This window comes from Cryptotermes secundus, unplaced genomic scaffold (genome assembly GCF_002891405.2).
Source record: "Cryptotermes secundus unplaced genomic scaffold, Csec_1.0 scaffold152, whole genome shotgun sequence".
Classification (NCBI taxonomy): Eukaryota; Metazoa; Arthropoda; class Insecta; order Blattodea; family Kalotermitidae; genus Cryptotermes; species Cryptotermes secundus.
In genome coordinates, this window is record NW_019720705.1 from 3,178,637 (window position 1) to 3,196,860 (window position 18,224).

Below are 18,224 nucleotides of genomic sequence, written 5' to 3' on the forward strand. Positions count from 1 at the left end.
ACTGGATTAGTGTTTTCATTAACTACAAATGTGTGTACCTCGGCTAACGTTAATTTTCTTATGTAATTGGTTTTAATTTATTGACTTGTTATAAATTTTATCACTCTCAGTTGTCTTATCTTAGTATTTAGTTACTAATAGTATTAGCAACACTCGTAATAATTCATAAATGTATATATATATATATTTAAGTCTTCTTTAGATTAATGCTCACAGATTTATTTGTCATATTTGTATTTTGTTTTCATTATTTTCTGTACCTTATATACTCGTGCTAACTTTGTAATTGGCCACTGTGCTGTTAAGTTTTGCACGTAAATAAAAATGAATTGAATTGAATTATTATTATTGTATACTGCTCTAGTTGAAACTCGAATTCTTCTCTGTCACATTGTGGCTTTGTCTGTTTACATTTGTTTCTGTATCTTTATTCGTGTTAACTTCGTAATTAATGAAGACTATGATATTTTGAATTTTGTTTTTTATTATTATCATTTTTGTGTATTTCTATCTATTCGTGCTAATTTTGTAATTGGCCTTTATGCTGTTAAGTTTGCACGTAAATAAACACGAATTGGATTGAATTATATTTTATCTTAATCTTGTGAAAAACGTATTACTTAAGTCGGTCTACATTACTTTTTCTGGATATAAGCTCAATAGTTTTGCATCCCTGCAATATATCGTGACGTATATGGGGTAGCGTGACGAACAATTGTGGGTTCTAGATTTCATGATTGGATTTATTGGACGTTTCGGTTACAATTATACTTGGTTACAACAGTTCACTCATTTAATTCCTTCTGGTTCTCGGACTGGTCTCTAACCTCTCGTCTTCTCTGTGAACTCCTGATCTGGAGTCTGTTATTTTTTTATTGCTAGTGGGGTAGGACTAAGTCCTTGTACTGCGGCTACTTCTGGCCCATTTTATCAGCCCCAGATGATAGGTGTGGGTGATTGTGGAGCAATTGGTGGAATGAAGATTGGCAGGGGAAACCGAAGTACTTGGAGAAAACCTGCCCCAGCGCCACTTTGTCCACCACAAATCCCATTTGACCAGACCCGAGATCGAACCCGGGCCGCCGCGGTGGGAAGCCAGCGACTAACCGCGGTCCATCTGGAGTCTATATCCCGGCCTGGTCTGGCTTCATACTGACCGAATATAGAACACCAAGTAGAAGAGTTCATTTTTCTGTTATTCGCTGTTGCCATGAAAACGTGTTTTGTACTGAGTTGGTTTCTAAGGATCCACCTCTATAGAAACGTGTGTTAATTCGTTGCTGCAGGAACAAGTGCTTACCTAGCCGTTGTCCAGCAATAGACCTTTCCGTTATGCTTCTCTGACTTCGCACTTTCGGCTTTCAGGCGTCATGTCACAATATGTATGTAACAAAAATATCTGATTCGTGGTATGAGAGGGGAGATGAAACACAGAGGCTAATACAACTTCCCGATTATGCGTTCATCTCATTCAACTAGTAAAGATAACTCTTAAAAGAGAACTATATTCAAAACTATACCTCGAATAAATAGTTTAAATTAATGGAATTATTTAAGTAGAATGATAATAGTTACAGAGTATCGAGAATATTTACAAACATATTTATATTAAGAACGTGCAAGCCACTAAATAAACATAAATGGAAATAATTACATAGAAGTTTTGAACTTTTATACAAAGAATGATATTTATAGAATACGGGAAATACGAACGTATCTTCTAGTAACAACATGAGCCCAATTAAACTGATATAAGTGGAGTGACCTGCAGAATACTTCTCAACTGTCGCTGCGTAACAGTGGTTCTGGAATACCTGTAACTTTTACGAATGTTTCCGTGTATAGAGAAATTAAACCGATCAAATTAAAATTCTAGAAGATGTTCGAGCTGGTATGAAGTTCTGCAATTGTGACCTAAAGCGAAATCTTACAGCGTAACGACAAACCTTGGAAGGACTTTATCTTGAGATGCTCAAGCGGAGCGTGAAGGAAGTGCGGGCGTCCTAATCCTGTTTATCAGCCTCGAACAACGAGCAAGTTCTGCGTCCAGCCACCAGAGCAGTTTCAGTCACAGCACAGTTGTTCGTGGGAAAGCCCACGGGTTGCTGAGAGAAGTGAGTGGTCACAGGTGAAAGGTATTAATAGAAGCACAGCGGGATTTCTCGCCAGATGATTCTGATGATTATCATGCTCATTTTGTAAAGAACGAATCAAAAATATAAGTCAAAATCATAATGTTTTTACTTAAAAAGGGGTTGTAAACCACCATGAGTTCCTACCCTTACCATTCCATGCTCCGACCGCTTTACATAATTATTTTATTTGTTTATATACATACATGACAATAGGGCGTTGAGGAGAATATTTGGACCCAAGAGAGATGAAGTGACAGGAGATTGGAGTAAACTGCATAACGAGCAGCTTCATAACTTGAACTCTTCTCCAAGTATAATTAGAATGATCAAGTCAAGGAGGATGGGGCGGGCAGGGCATGTAGCACGAATGGGGAGAAGAGGAATGGATATAGGATATTGGTGTGAAAGCCAAAAAGAGAGAGACCACGAAGAAGACCAATGCGTAAGTTAGTGGTCAATTTTAAAATGGATCTTAGAGAAATAAGATTGGATGGTATGGAGTGGATTGATCTGACTCAGGATAGGGACAGTGGAGGGCTCTTGTGAGCATGGTAACGAACCTTCAGAGTTCCATAAAATGCTTGGAAGTTCTTGAATAGCTACATAATTGGCAGTTTCTCAAGAAGGGCTTAACTCCATGAGTGAGCGAGTTTATGTACACAAATACATGCATAAATATACATATAAATTATTTATTATGTACGTCACATATACATAAACCTCTAAGCGTACGTACATACTGCTATGGACTTCTCTGATCAGGCCATCTACTTGAAATATACCGATAGTTTACAAGACATTCGCTTAGTGGGGGTGGAGTCCAGCTGGGTCCACTCGGCACGGCGGCCACTGATTGACCTATTGTAGCCTGCTCCGGGTGACTATGTTGATGGAGAATTTGATGGAATGAAAATTGGCAGAGGAAACCGAAGTACACGGAGAAAACCTGGCCCAGTGTCACTTTGTCCACCACAAAGCCCACTTGACCAGACCTGGGATCGAACCCGGGCCGCCGTGGTGAAAAGCCAGCGACTAACCGCTTGAGCTATGGCGCAGTAACTACAAGACATAGGTAGAGTCATACATTCCATTTAAGAGGACTAGAGAAATTTATATTACACAACCAACGAGATTTTCTGTCTTTACTTTGATTATATAAATAAAGAGATTATATTATGCTTTTCCCTCTCTCTTTGTTTGATTAGGCTACTTTCTTTATTTTGAGGAAATAAACGTTGGCTTATGCGATCATCATGCTGTCTGTGTGTGTGTTTCTGCGCATCCCTCCTATTGAATTTTGATTGCCTGAACCAAACTTTATGAAACTTGGTATGTATATCACGGTAACCGAGCCCATCTCAACGGCATACTTCATAAATCCCTCCCATCGGTCTGTGTGTCTGTATGTGTATCTCTCCTATCGTTGGCAAAAAAAGGGTCAATAAAATATATCCCTCCTTTAATTGCTAGGGAACGGGTCGATAAACACGACCCCGCGGCACTGAATACACGCAAAAATAGAATTGTTGTAGGTGTCATTTTGTATACGGTCCGTTCCTTAACAAACGAGATTCTGTGGGTCTGTATGTGTCTCCCCCTGTCGTTGCTAGGCAAAAAGTCGGTAAACACGTTCCCACTGTAACGAAAAATCGTTGGAGGGGTCGTTCTATGGGGACCGTTTCGTATTGAAGGATAATAGGTAACTTGTTCTTATATGTAATTTTCAGCAAGCACGTGAGATGATAACAGAATCTGTTATTTATATAATAATAATAATAATAACGACAACAATAATAACACCATTCATTTCTAAATTTCTTTATGTTAATTTCACCTCAAACTGATATCGATTCAGTCCCGCACCACATAGATGAAGACTGAGAGAATTTAAGAAGTTTTTTAGTATTTAATGAATGTATTTGGAAAAAATTGTTAAAACCCGACCAGAGGATAGGGCTACGCTATATAATTTTAAGAGGCAACACGACAGAAGTGGGTCAGATGCGAAAGGAAAAGTGATCGATGATACGATTTTTATGGTCGATAGAAATGGCTGTCTCATGCACCAGATCCAAGCAGATCCAATCTGAGCCCGCGAGCCACATGTTAGAGGCAATGAGAAAGGTTTGTTCTGTCCGCAAAGCGGACTGCCCCGTAGAGTACATGCAGTGGCTAGTTTCTTCCTGCGCTGGTCTTCCATGTTCATTTAGTGCTGATATAAATATATTACTGAGTGATTATATAAATCATAGGATATGTGACGAAAGAGTGTCATTTGACTGACACTCGTGTCGGACATTTATCGCCTCCTCGTTTCTGGTTAAATCATAAAGTTTAGGAAACCTGCTTCCATCCTGAGGTAAACGTATGAAGCTTACTCCTTTGGGTCCGTTAGGTCGAGTTAGTCTGTTTCCCGGAACACAGGATGAAAATTTTAAGAAAAAGATGATTCTGGCCTACAAACAAAATTACAGAAGCCACTATATTTGAGGTTATGGAGAGTTCTATATTCTGCAGTCCTCTGAAATGCAACAGACGATGTTGCTGCCATCTTGAAAGAATAATTCAAGAAAGAAACCTGTATGAAACAGGTAGCTGGCACGGTGTTGTAACCCAGAAGGCAGAACTCTGCAGAAGCAAATGGCTATTGATCTGCAAAGAAGGTACGGCTCTTATATATATAAGCGGGTTTCGCAGTGCACTCAAAGAGGAAGCAGAGGTTTCGGAACACCAATGAAGGTACGGTCAGACCGGATTTCGGAGTCGGAACGAACCAACAGGATCCAAAACTTGTTGATGGTAATATTGTGCAGAATCCAAATTAACGTATATCAGCGCAATTCAGTTACTGGAATTTATAAACTCACTTATTATAAATTCAGTTATGTTTCCAACAGGAGCCGGGATAGCGCACTCGGTATAGAGACTAGCTACTGGGTGAACGATCGAAGGGTCGGAGTTCGAGTTCCGGTAGGGTCAAATTTTCCTTTCCTCCAAGTCATCCAGAACGGCGCTGTGACCCATGCAACCTACTATTCAATGGGCACCAGGGGTGAAACGGTCGGGGCTTGAAGCTAACCACTCACCTTCAACTAGTGCCGAGGTCAAGAAGAACTGGATATATGCATCCACTCCACCATACGTTGGCATGAGTAGTGCTGAATGAGTTAAGCACAGGAACAACTTTACCTTATGTCTCGAACACATTTATAAACAATATGTAATCCATTTGCAGAGTGGTTATGAATCTGTGCGTAGCTACACGTAATTGTTATATTAAGGCTGCGAAAAGTAGTCCCATGAAGAGACCCCATTTCCACGGAGCAGTGATACTGTCCCCTCAAGCGTACGAGCTCGCGATGTTCCCTTCCAGTCGTACAGCCGTTACGTACAAATGTACGTAAGCAAGCAACAAGCGTTTTGGGTTGGTTCGCATACGCCAGGGAGGGCTGGAGGGGATTACAATTGTAGACAGAGAGGTGAAAGACTAGAGTGTAGTCTTCCCAGTCATCCATGAACTGGTTTTCTCTACGTTCGTACAACTTGGTGCACGAAGAAGACTCGGTCTTCAGAAGTTAACGGCTTTTCAGGTAATTAACAGTTTCTCCTACTTCATGTAAATGATTTACAGAATTTGGTATAACTGAATTAATCTGGCTGAAGGCACAGATAACTGATGACCAACTAGGCCATCTAGGATTAAGTTCAAAGATAATATTAGAATGGGTCTCAGCGAGAGAGAATATCGGCGTGTGGTTATCTTCATCTCACTCAAGATGCTTTTAAGAACATGACAATCACCGAATTCCATAAAACATTTGAAAATTTTGTCCAGCTGGGAGAACGTTAGCTTGCAACGGAAGACCGTGCTCCACTGAATTAGTTCAGAATTTATTTAGTCGTTATATCCGAAGATCATAATTTTTTCGTATCATGTCAAAACTTCCATAGGAGTACCAAAAGAAAATTCATCCATGAAAGACGCGGAATTAATTGCGAAATCCTTACATTAGCAACTGTATGTAGCAAGTCTATAAAAACGAGTTTAAGTACAACTAGGAGATTCTCTCGTAAGTCTAAGCAGGCAGAAGATTAGAACTAAGAATGAATCTGATAAGGCTATGACAGTGATTCCGTTGGCAGCGAAGACTACAGAATAACCCTTTGCGTGTTAATAAAACATTTTAATTTTATATTCTGTTCCCGTTAATGATCACCTGGTTATCTACATGAATACACATATATGAAAGCAGTACCTTACTATGAGGCAGAGTCAATAAATCGGCCACATCTAGATATAAAACGTAAAACGTGTAATGTTCGAACCTGGAAATAGCATTTAATTGTCGGCATATTATCCACAAACACTGATAAACTTGTCCCTTCGCTTTGCCAGTGTGATGAAACCCGCAGCATAGAAGTCTTTGGACTGTTGTCTCTGTCACTTCCGCACTTCCGTTTCAACCATTTCGTTATCAGCGAAAGGTTTGTGAAGTGTTTTACGCGACAAACACATCCCACTCCTACACAGGAAACACCTCTTTATGAATATCGTTTGCATTCAGCCCTTTTGCCCACAAAATGCACAATAAAACAGTGTTCTTCGGTAGTATACTTTCAAACACGGTCGTCATTTTGACTACTGAAACCAGCTTCTAAACATGCGCATGCGCGTCTGCTACCTACACGGTCATGAAGCTAGACTGTGCTGCTACCTAGTGATACTAAATGAAAACCTATTACGATAATTACGCCTGTTTTATTTCCATTTGTGACCTATTTACAGACTCTCCCTCGTAGTAACTTAACGTTTCCAGTCGACTTTAGAAAATAACGAACTGTAGTTTAGAATAGTAATGTAGTAATCTACTACAATAACTCTAAAACAAGAGATATGAAGACAAAGCTTCTGCTGGGTTGTGAATATTAGCTTACTGATAAGATAACCAAATATGAGGCCAATGGATAATATATAATTGTGTTCTTGAACTTTGCCTTTATCTAAAAGATAGCGTAAGTACAGTCATGCTTATAAATTCTGGCTGCAGATTTTCCACGGCAACTGAATACAATGAAGCCATGTCAAGGCTGAGGACACGACTGACTCCTTCGTTTCCTTTCCAGTTCATTATTCACTAACAAGCCTATGCTGTAGCACTACGATGGTATATCATCGGAGCTGGTCAAAGCTTTGTTAAGTAAGTGGTACAAAAAAAAAAGAGAGAGAGAGAGAGAGAGAAAAAAACAACACACCAAGGGATCTACTGCCAGAAGCTAACGGGAGGTACTGTTGTATGAAGTTAGTTGATTAGTTGATCGAAATCAGTCAGGCTCCTAATAACATTAATATCATTCTTCGAAACAAATGTCTAATTTTTGATTCCTTCTTCAGTTAAGTAACTCCACTCAGAAGAGTTCTTAGAGAGAACTGAACAGTCTCTTAGCTGGTTACAAAAGTTCCTTGAAGTTCATAACCGTATGCACAAAAGCATGACCCTAGACTTATCATGAGGTAGATGACTTCAGTCCATACATAAATATTCACTTTCTTTAAGATCTATTTTAATATTAACCTCTCACCTATGCCTGATCTCCCAATGGTTTACTAATGTTCACAGTCAACAGAAGTGTATATATGCACTGCTTTCGTTTGTTCCTAATTTAAAAACAATTATTTTAACAAAGTTTTCTGTATTTTAAAATATCTACGAGTATTATCAAATACAAATTCTTTCGCTGAAACTATGGAAGAATTTGTAAATGTAGGTCAGACAGTAACTGTCAAATTTCTTTAGAGCATCACACATCATCTTAATCGTGTATAACGTAGTGTCGCTACGGAGTTATTCAGAGAAACAAGTATTTTCTTCTTGTATTATAATGCAACCGTCAAAACAACAAGTTCGTAATAAATAAACCAATATTACTGTATTAATTTTATTTTATTACGTACATTTGCTACGTGTTTCGATCCAGTTGGATCATCAGCAGGGAGTATTAATCAAATGTACTATTCGTATTGAATTGTATTTATAATGTGGATCCTTATTAATGGCCAATAATATAAATTTCTTCATCATTCTTGTGTTTCGTTACATTTGAATATTAGTCCTAAAATGTGAAACGTTAAACACAGAGGCTAACAGTTCAGAGATAAAACTAAATTAAAATTTTTTATTTGATCTGGAAGCCGAAGTGTATGGTGTTGTCTCACAGAGCAGAGGGGTGTACTGGGAGCCTGCGTTGTTTTTAATTACTTTGTGCACATATTAAGCGGCGGTTTTCCGCACGTAAGTGGTATATGTTCTATTTTCCTTTGCGGTGCCGTAGGTGAAGGTGGTAAAGTTATTGCGTAGGTTGTATTGTGTTCTTTACGGGAATCACTTCTTCTTGTTATTAGATAGCGGTTGTTCCTTTCCTGTAGTTCTATTTGTACTGTTGGCGGCCATTGTAATACTGTATAACAATACACAACAGGATGCAAACAATAAAGAAAGTACTTTCTTCATCCTACATTAAGTAACGCTAGAGAGTTTCTTAAACATTCGATATTTTCTTGATCGATCTATAAGCTGGCGGTTTGACGACTCTTTCTGTATCGAAACTATACACTGTCGGTTGCTGATCGTACGTTCAATATCCTGTGGGAGTTCTTCGGAGAACCAAGTACTTTCTCAATGGCAATAAAGTTATACAGAGAATCGCTTATATACGTGATCACATATTTAGTACTGAAGTTCTTTAGAAAAGACCGCATCTGTGGTTTAGTGATCACAGTTCCTGGCTACAGATCCAGAGGTCCCAGGTAAGAAGTGGGTCTGGAACGGGGTCCGCTCACCCTCACAAGGATAACTGAGGAGCTATTTCAACGAAATTGCGGCTCCGGTCTAGAAAACCGAGATTAACGACCGTGGGGATTCGTTGCACTGACCACGCGGCAACCACCATCAGCTAAAGTTAGCACTAACTTCGACGACAAGCGGCGGTCGCTCGGTCGGTATAGTTCGCTTGCGGACTACAGGCCACGGAGTTTGCTTAATTGTGCTCTTTTGATGGCTCCCATAATAACAATGCGTCTGAGTAGGTTCTTAAGTTATTCGGTTCCAATCCTGGCTCGAGACCTTGTATATTGATTTAGATATTTACCATTTCCTTAAGTCTCTCCTAACAAAGGAAAGGATTATATCTTACAATATGTCAGGCCATTTTACAGAACATCCCTCCTTACCACAGAGTATTAAGTTTGTTACTTAACAAAGCTTTCAGTATTAAGACTATACAGCGTCGATGATAGGCTGATCCATGCATGTGGGACAGTCGGTGGAATAAGAATTGGCAAGGGAAACCGAAGTACTCCGAGGAAACCTGTTCAACTACTACGTACTTTGTCCACCACAAATCGAACATGATATAAGCCGGGGTGCCGCTGTAGGAAGCCGGAAACTAACCGCCTGAGCTATGGTACGGCCATACAATGACCTACTCTCTTATTATATGCGATTAGACCGTAAATTACGTAACATCAGCAGTGACGTAAAGAGAGCAATAGTCTAAGCAACATGAAAGTATTTCCTTTCTCTTACAAGTTTTCTTCCTTTTTGTCCATGTAGTCATAGAACTTCCCAGGAAAGTGTGGTTAAATCCACAGCCTTCTCTACTACCCTTCTTATGACCTAGCGTTCGTCCTTAAAATTTCCTCACAAATTTTCATTTAACTTTAATTCTCCTTTTATGAACAGGTTACCTAAGGGTAGGAAGCTTCCTGAAATAAAGGAATATTTACATCATCCCGGAGAGTTTCCATGGCGTATAACAAACTCAATAATCTCTACAAGAACGGTTAGGGTTACTTGTGTGCACTAATTATTAAGACATTTCGCTTATTTTGAAAATGATGAACAAATGAGACATTATTCTGTATGAAGAACAAAGGGAACCTTCAGATATTGCTTCGTGCTTTGTTCCATTAACAGGGCCCTCTTCTCAATTAGAATTATCTGTGAAGCAAAGAAGTGAGAGCTGCGCCGGCAGTGGGTACACAGATAATGAGAATCAACGTGGCACCACTAGTCACCATCACATAGGAACTGCTGCAAGTGCCCTCTCTTGTACAAGAAGAGAACTAAATTACTACACAGTATTCCGTGTTTTTGTGACCCAGTTTTCTCTGTAGTGTTTTTATACGTACAGAAGTAAGGCAGTTATTTAAAATTTCTAGCCTTGTTTCTCAACATAAAATATCTGTTTGGATGTACTAAGTGTACATAAAAGTAAAGAACAGGTCTCAGACGAACATATAACGCAGACTTTGCTTCAGATATAGCAGTGCAGGGCCTATACCTACGTCGGGAGAATAGCAGGGACTCTAAATGAATCATTATCCTACATACTGGCTGCTTCTTTGCATATTATCAAGTGAGTGATTATAGGTGGGGTTTGGATTGGTAATTGGATTTATTGAACACTTATGCGCACCACTCCTAACTACAAGCAAGTATAGTGATAGCACTCTGCAGTTCTCTATTGCACGTACTAAGTCTTCTCAGTCTGCTGTGTCTTCATCAGTCGTTGCCTGATGACGATTTCCAAAGCCGTAGATCCCTCATCTACCTTGTTCATGTCCTTACTGGTCAGTGAATCTCTTCACACCTAAGTAAATTCAAAGTCAAAGTTACATCGCGACTGATGGTCAGACAGCCAGTCTTTAAGTCTTGGTATCGAGCACACTCCTGGGGCTCATGACCAGATATTTATTACTCCTCTACAGTTACGGTCTTGTTTCTGTGGGGCGCCCTCTCTGACGAGAGGATGGGTCTGTCTTTTGTATATTCTGTTGGCCCTTGCCAGCGCAGGGTTGCTCGGGTCCTAGTCTCTTGGGACTTGCGACCACATTTTACTCTCTCATATTTGAGACTTCCTTTTCGTCGCCTCCTATGACACGCAGGGTCACGGTGGAGGTATTCGAACCCGCCTCCACACGCTAGATTTCTCCTGCATATAACTCCTCGTAATGGACCGCATAGAAAACAATTCTCTCAACAGCTCTTCCGTTGCTGCCTCAAGCAGCTGTCGTACGGTCCCCTTAGAGAACACCGTTTCCCATTTAGTCTATTTGTGCGTGTTAAGAATCTGTTGCCTAGCAACTGACTTTGTTTACAGAATCATTACTCAACAATAGGTCTACATGCTATAATATTGTGACGTATTGCTCTATGGAGGACATCCCCTCCCCGCCAGCGGTTATTTCACATAATAGAGACTCCGTTTACATTAATTCTCTGAGATATACATACATTGCACTTTCGCAACATGACATGAATATTTGTGATTGTTAGCACGTAAAATATGTGACACGTGATGTAGGATATAAGAAGAGCGTGTTTATGGGTGATCTCTCTACAACAATTCAAATGTGAAATCCCAAGTATTCACAATGATTATAACAATTGGTGTCTTCTGGGATGTGATGACTGTATATACTCGTGGAATATTACCAGTGTTTCGGAGGAACCCGCTGCCTACAACTTCATGGCACAAAAGTTATTATCAAGGGAAAACGAGAGTAAAGATATAGGGAAATAAGAGAAGGAAACGGGCCAGCATATTACACTTACTATTACACATTCTGCAACTATGAACATGGAGGCAAAATTTTCCTGCAAAAACTCCGTGTCCTGCAGTCCGCAAGCGAACTATACCTACCAACCGACCGAGTGACTGCCACTTGTCGGCGAAGTTAGTGCCAACTTTAGCGGATAGAGTGTGTCGCGTGGTCAGCGCAAGGGATCCCCACGGCCGTTAATTTCAATTTTCTAGACCGGAGCCGTTATTTTCTTGACCTAGCTCCTCAATTATCCTCACGATGCTGAGTGGACCCCGTTCAAGACCCACTACTTTTCAGAAAATCTGGTAGCTCCGGGAATCGAAATCGGACCTCTGGATCTGTAGGCAGGAAATTTGATCTCTAGACCACAGAGGCGGTATTCCTCCAAACCTAAGTACTATGTTGCCTTATGACCAGCACCCTCCAGATATGTAGTAGAAGCGATATATTGTACATAGTAACATTCTGTGGGGAGTTCTGTAAGAAAGTTTCCATGATCTAGCTTATTTGATTATTTTACTCAGCACAGTTTCATGGCAAGATTCGAACCAGGGTATGTTTAATACAATGCTATTGTGTTTGATATTTTAGGAACAATATACAAGCTTTCATATCTTTGTACGAAACACAATTAGAAGCCTTTCGGAAATTGTGGAGCAAACAAGCAATAGTTCCACTAAGAGAAGCATCATATTTGTGTGCTGCTGTGAGGGACTGTTGATCGTAGTGGAGACAGTTGTATCTGCAATCTCAGATCTAGAAGGAATATTAGTTTGTGACTCTGTCGTCGATTTGTCTTTAGTCACTGCAGCGACTGTCCACAGTACATGCTGTAAATACTCGAGGGCATTTCTCAAACAGCACATACTGTGTGACGTCTACAGCTGCAAGAAGTAAAGACAAATTAATGATGGATGCTCACATATCCTGAATCTGATTCTCCGATGGGCTCACTCTAAACTTCTCTACTCTCGGGTACTTCTGCGTTAGCACCATGAGTTGTGTTTAGTATACCTTCCTTGTTTTGCAAAAATGAAAGTAGGCTTATGAGATTACCATGCTGTCTGTGTGTTTGTGACCTCCACCAATATTTGAATGCCTGAACCAATCGGAAAGTAACCTCCGTTTATTTTAGGGAACTAATGTAGAAGCGGGGGACATCTCGCGCATGCGAGGTAGCGTCACATGACTCATTGTCTTGTAAACTATTGTAACGTGTTGGGAATCCACAAGAGTCACTTCTATTGAAACGCTAGAATAGACCGTTGCATAGGAAACAACAATCGCTCTATTGTAGTTCCAACAGGAGTCTCCACGGCTATAACAGAGGGTTCGTTGCATAGCAGCGACCGAGGTTATAAAAAACGGGGTTGAATGCATTCGCACAGTGGGTCTTTATCCAACCGTCGAAGAAGAGAGTCTCGGATTAGTCGCCAAAAGAAGTTAGTCTGCTGTAAACCGCCAGAGAAGACAGTCCAGTACCGCCGAGATATTGTAAGCAGAAATTGTAACACTGCAAGAGCAAATGATTGTAAAGTGTGTAGGGTGAGCGAGCGGAATAAATCCGCTATATCGAACACGGCGTAAACTTATTTGTAGCGTGACACACACAACACGCTACACTATCATATAACTGGTCACCTAGTGTTTGTTCTTGTCTCTACAGAGTAAGTAATGATGTGTCCTGCGATTGTTAATACCGCCAGCTGTGAAATTTGCGTTGTTACCTTCTTTCTTCACGCTATAAACATGAGTGCTGCGGAAATCCATCGTGAAGGATGCGCGGCGGTTTACAGTCAAAATGTAACGAGTAAAGCAACTGTGAGACAGTGGTGTAGAATGTTCAAAGATGGACGAACAGTTGTGCACGATGAAGAGCGAAATGAACGGCCATCTGTAGTGAGTAATGGTCTTGTTCGAAATGTGTACCAAATATTTGTGAAAGCCGGCGCTTCACAATTTCAGAATTTTCGTCTGAATTTCCACAAATTTCAGACACTCTTCCCCACGCGATTATCACAGTTAGGCTAGACTATTGAAACAAGTTTTATGCAAGATTACTTCCGAAAATGCTCACGGGTGTGCACAAAACGCAGAGAATGGCTTCGGCTTTGAGTTCTTTGAGCGATACCACAAAGATGGCAGTGAATTTCTCGATCATATCATACGAGTAACAGGTGATGAAACCTGGGTTTCATTTGCGAACGTTGGAAACAAAAAGAGCAGTAAAAGCAGTGGAAAGCCGAATAAGTTTAAAGAGATGTCTTCCAGGAAGCTGATAGCAACTGTTTTCGGCGACAGGAAAGGAGTGCTGATGGTGAAATTCAAGCAAGAAGGGACCATAATAGCGTCACAAGTGTATTGCAAAACAACAAATAATTGCGTAAGGCCATTCAGAACAAAGGCGTGGAATGCTGACATCCAGTGTATTGCATATCCGCGTACAGCTGCTTGCACTCAAGCACTACTAGGGCATTTCAACTGGAAATGTTTCGACTACCCTCCTTAAAGTCCTCATGTCGTTCCGAGTGACTGCCATCTTATGAAAACGTTAAATATTTCCGTCCAGTGTGACTGGTTAAGATTCTTTTTTTCTTATTTCAATTACTCATGCCCTTACATGTTTCGGTCTTCAGAGACCATTTTCAGAAAGACACCTTTACATCAATAGAGTTGTAAGATATGAGGCTTTTACGGCGGTGACTATGAAGAAAGCAGTCTTCTGGGATTTGGCACCGTGTATATGTGGTGTTAACCGACGTTTCGGAGGAACGTATCGCCTCCATCTTCAGGGTAGAAGAAAAANTAGTTGTTTCTGAAGACCGAAACATACAAGGGCATGAATAATTGAAATAGAAAAAAAAATCTTAACCAGTCACACTGGACGGAAATATTTAAATTCTTCATAATATTATTAGTGTGACGGACCAGAATGAAACAAATCAGACTACCATCTGTTTACTTACATGAAGAACTGGTTGTGATCACAGTGCTTCAGCAATAATGAGGAGTTGATGGAAGGTGTCAAAGCGTGGCTGAGATCACAGGCGGCAGACTGCCTTGATACAGGCATACACAAACTTATTTGCCGATACGACAAGTGCCTCAACTCCGGCGGTGAATATGTTAAGGAGTAGCTTAAGTATCTATGTATCTTTTGTATAAAATAAAATTGTGACTGCTTGTTTTGTTAACAACTCACCGGAGGTTACTTCCAAATAGCCTGCATATATCATGATATCTCAACGGGGTACTTCATAAATCCCTTCCTTCAGTCTGTGTGTCTCTATGTTTATCTCTCTGTTGTTGCTAGGTAACGGATTCTGAATTCCTGAACCAGTCTCTATGCAACTTGGACTGTATATCATGGAAAATGAGCCCGTCTCAACGGCGTTCTTCGTAAATCCCTACCATCACTCTGAGTGTCTGTATGTGTTTCGCTCCTATCGTTGTAAAGCAACGATTCAGCTTAAGCATCCCTAAATTCGTTGCTAGGCAACGGCTCCTGCGACAAAGAATATTCGCAACAATAATAATTGTTGGACGCGTCATTTTCTTTGCGGTCCGCGTCTTATGAAAGGAGAGTCTTTGGGTCTGTGTGTGCATCCCCTTGTTGTTTTAGGTAATAACTTGGTAACGAAGTTCTCGCGGCAACGAGTAGGCTTCGTTTTATGTGCTGGCCGTGCCATTTCAAAAGGAAATAGGCGCTTAGTTCTCCCGGAACTTCTTGTTTTGTGTTCTGTAACTTTGCGAGGCTTATCAGCTAATGAAATTATACTGCGGCGAATGAAGAAAGACAGACTGGGGAATAAGGAGCTAATTTGGAGAAAGGCTCTTGATTTATTTGAAGGCTTTCTGAAGTCATTGGACCGAAGAAACTGAGGAGAGCAAGAAAACGTCAACTGGGATCCTAGCAGGTACACAGTGACCTGACTGACTCAAGAAAGAGTGCTCTTGACTTGTATTTAGGAAGAGACAGGTTCGAATCTTGGCTAGGGTGTCGGCTATCCTGACTGACATTTTCCTTATTTTTTCTCAGTTCCTACTTGAAAATTGGCTACTAACTCTTCCAGCCACATAATTTGAAATTATCCATTAAATAATCCTATCCTTTTATTTTATATAATCTGAAATAGCAACACAGTAGTTAAATAAACGGCATATAAGAAATAAACAAATAAACACTAACAGGTGTCTGCAGAGTGTAGTAGTAACCGTGACGACAGAGAAACCTCGATAGCATTACTTCTTACTCTGTCCCCATTTCTTGAAAAGAGCTACTGGACTGTATCTTCTTTGTTATATGAGAAGAAAAGTGGTCAATTGATGTCAAACTTGACAGATGAGGTGTAAACCAACTGGCATGCCTGTGCTGTGTTCACTGACCTGAGAACAGATCGCGTAGAAAGAAACATCCTTGAAGATCACTGTCACTAGAGTTACATTATTCGATATATTCCAAAAGTTTCTGTACCAGCATATCAGGACATGCAGATCCGTTGCTGGGCAACGACCACGAGATAAGCAAATATACAACAGTCGTTAGTAAGTAACGGCCTCGCAAACAGCCATGTTTCCACGGTAAAACTGGATACAACACAGGAACGGCGTATTCTGTGCCCTCCGTGCCGAGATGTTAGAAGTAGGAGATTTGGAGCAATGAGTTAGTTGTAAGACACTCACTAGCTGTTAAGAATATGAGGACGGAAGCAGGGGTCATTGTTGGGATCCGTTACCAGGCAACGACTGGTGAAGACATAGCAAACTGAGAAGACTTTATGTGTCCTGTTGTTAGAGTGAACTTTGGAGTGTGTTAACTCAGCGAGACTATCGTAGTTGTTTGTAGTTACGTTCTGCAATAGTTCAGTAATTCCAATTACCAATCCAAATCCATTCTATAGTGACCCTCATACATGTGACAATATTAAAACTAATATTTCAGTAGGAATTAATTTTAATCAGGACGGTGGGCATATATATTGACATTCAGAAATGCTAAGATGTCTGGCTTATCACAGATGACGGACATTTTGAAATATTGTTACTGTCGCCGAAATTTGGAAGATTACTAATTGGAGTTTATGGAGTGAACTGTCTAGTGCTATCACTACGTTTATACGGATAGAAAATTAATAAGATGGTAGCATGTGAGTGGGTGGACAATATTAGAATGGATCTTAGACAGACAGGATGGGAAGGTATGGATTGGACAGATCTGGCTCAGGATAGGGACCAGTGGAGGGCTCTTGTAAACACGGTAATGAACTTTCGAGTTCCACAAAATGCTGGGAAATTCTTGAGTAGCTGCAGAATTGGCGGTTCCTTCAGAAGGGCTCAGCTCCATCAGTAAGTAAGTAAGTAAGGTAGCATGTGAAGGAAATGTACATAATTTACGTACTTACTTACTTATGGAGCTGAGCCCTTCTTGAGGAGAAGCCAAATCTGCAGCTACTCAAGAATTTCCCAGCATTTTATGGAACCGGAAGGTTCACTACCGTGTTCACAAGAGCCCTCCACTGGTCCCTATCCTGAGCCAGATCAATCCACTCCACACCATCCCATACTGTCTCTCTAAGATCCAATTGAATATTGTCCACCCACCTATGCCTTGGTCTCTTTCCTTCTGCCTTTCCCACCAATATCCTATATGCATTCCTCTTCTCCCCGATTCGTGCTACATGCCCTGCCCACCTCATCCTCATTGACTTGATCATTGTAATTATACTTGGAGAAGAGTACAAGTTATGAAGCTCCTCATTATGCAGTTTTGTCCAACCTCCAGTCACTTCATCCCTCTTCTGCCCTAATATTCTCCTCAACACCCTGTTCTCAAACACCCTCAGTCTATGTTCCTCCCTTAATATCAGAGACCAAGTTTTACAACTATACAGAACCACAGGCAAAATTATAATTTTGTATATTGTAATTTTTATGTTTTTGGACAGCAGACGAGAAGGAAGAAGGTCCTGGACTGAATGGTAGCAAGCATTACCCGAGTGCAATCGGCGCCGTGGCTTAGTTGGTTAAAGCACCTGTCTAATAAACAGGAGATCGAGGGTTCGAATCCCTTCGGTGTCTGGGAGTGGGGAGATACAAAAACACACAGAGAAGATGGAGCTCGCATAAGCCTACTTTATGAAAGTAGGCCAAAGCGTACGTCAGACGCAACCGTTGACTAGTTCGTTCCAACTCCTTTTTTTCACTTCCTCTATAAATCTCAAAGGAACCCAATATTTAATGCCAGGAGAATGACGAGTGAGTGCGGTTAAAGGCGCGTCCACATTACTCGTGCTCGTGCTCGTGTGACTCGCTATGCTCGCAAGTAATGTGGACGATACGACAAGTCACGAGACAAGCAAATTTTTAATTTAAAAACTATAGCCAATAATATTATATTTAAGCATCCTGTTGCACTCCATACGATAAATGATATAAACTCCGTCTCAAGTACAAACAATATATTTTGTGTCTTTGATCTTGCTCCC

The 18,224-nt window shown here is 40.6% G+C and overlaps 2 protein-coding genes and 1 non-coding gene across 12 annotated transcripts in view; 2 read left to right on the forward strand and 1 right to left on the reverse strand.

The window, feature by feature from the left end:
• LOC111871558 (cholecystokinin receptor type A) overlaps positions 1-18,224 on the reverse strand; it is a 578,235-nt gene that overhangs the window by 52,088 nt on the left and 507,923 nt on the right. The gene's annotated exons all lie outside the window — the stretch shown is intronic.
• The window catches only part of LOC111871583 (luciferin sulfotransferase), an 82,315-nt gene that overhangs the window by 10,561 nt on the left and 53,530 nt on the right, over positions 1-18,224 (forward strand). The window lies entirely within an intron of this gene.
• Positions 17,744-17,817, forward strand: Trnai-aau. Its single transcript has one exon. It is a non-coding gene; the product is annotated as a tRNA-Ile (tRNA).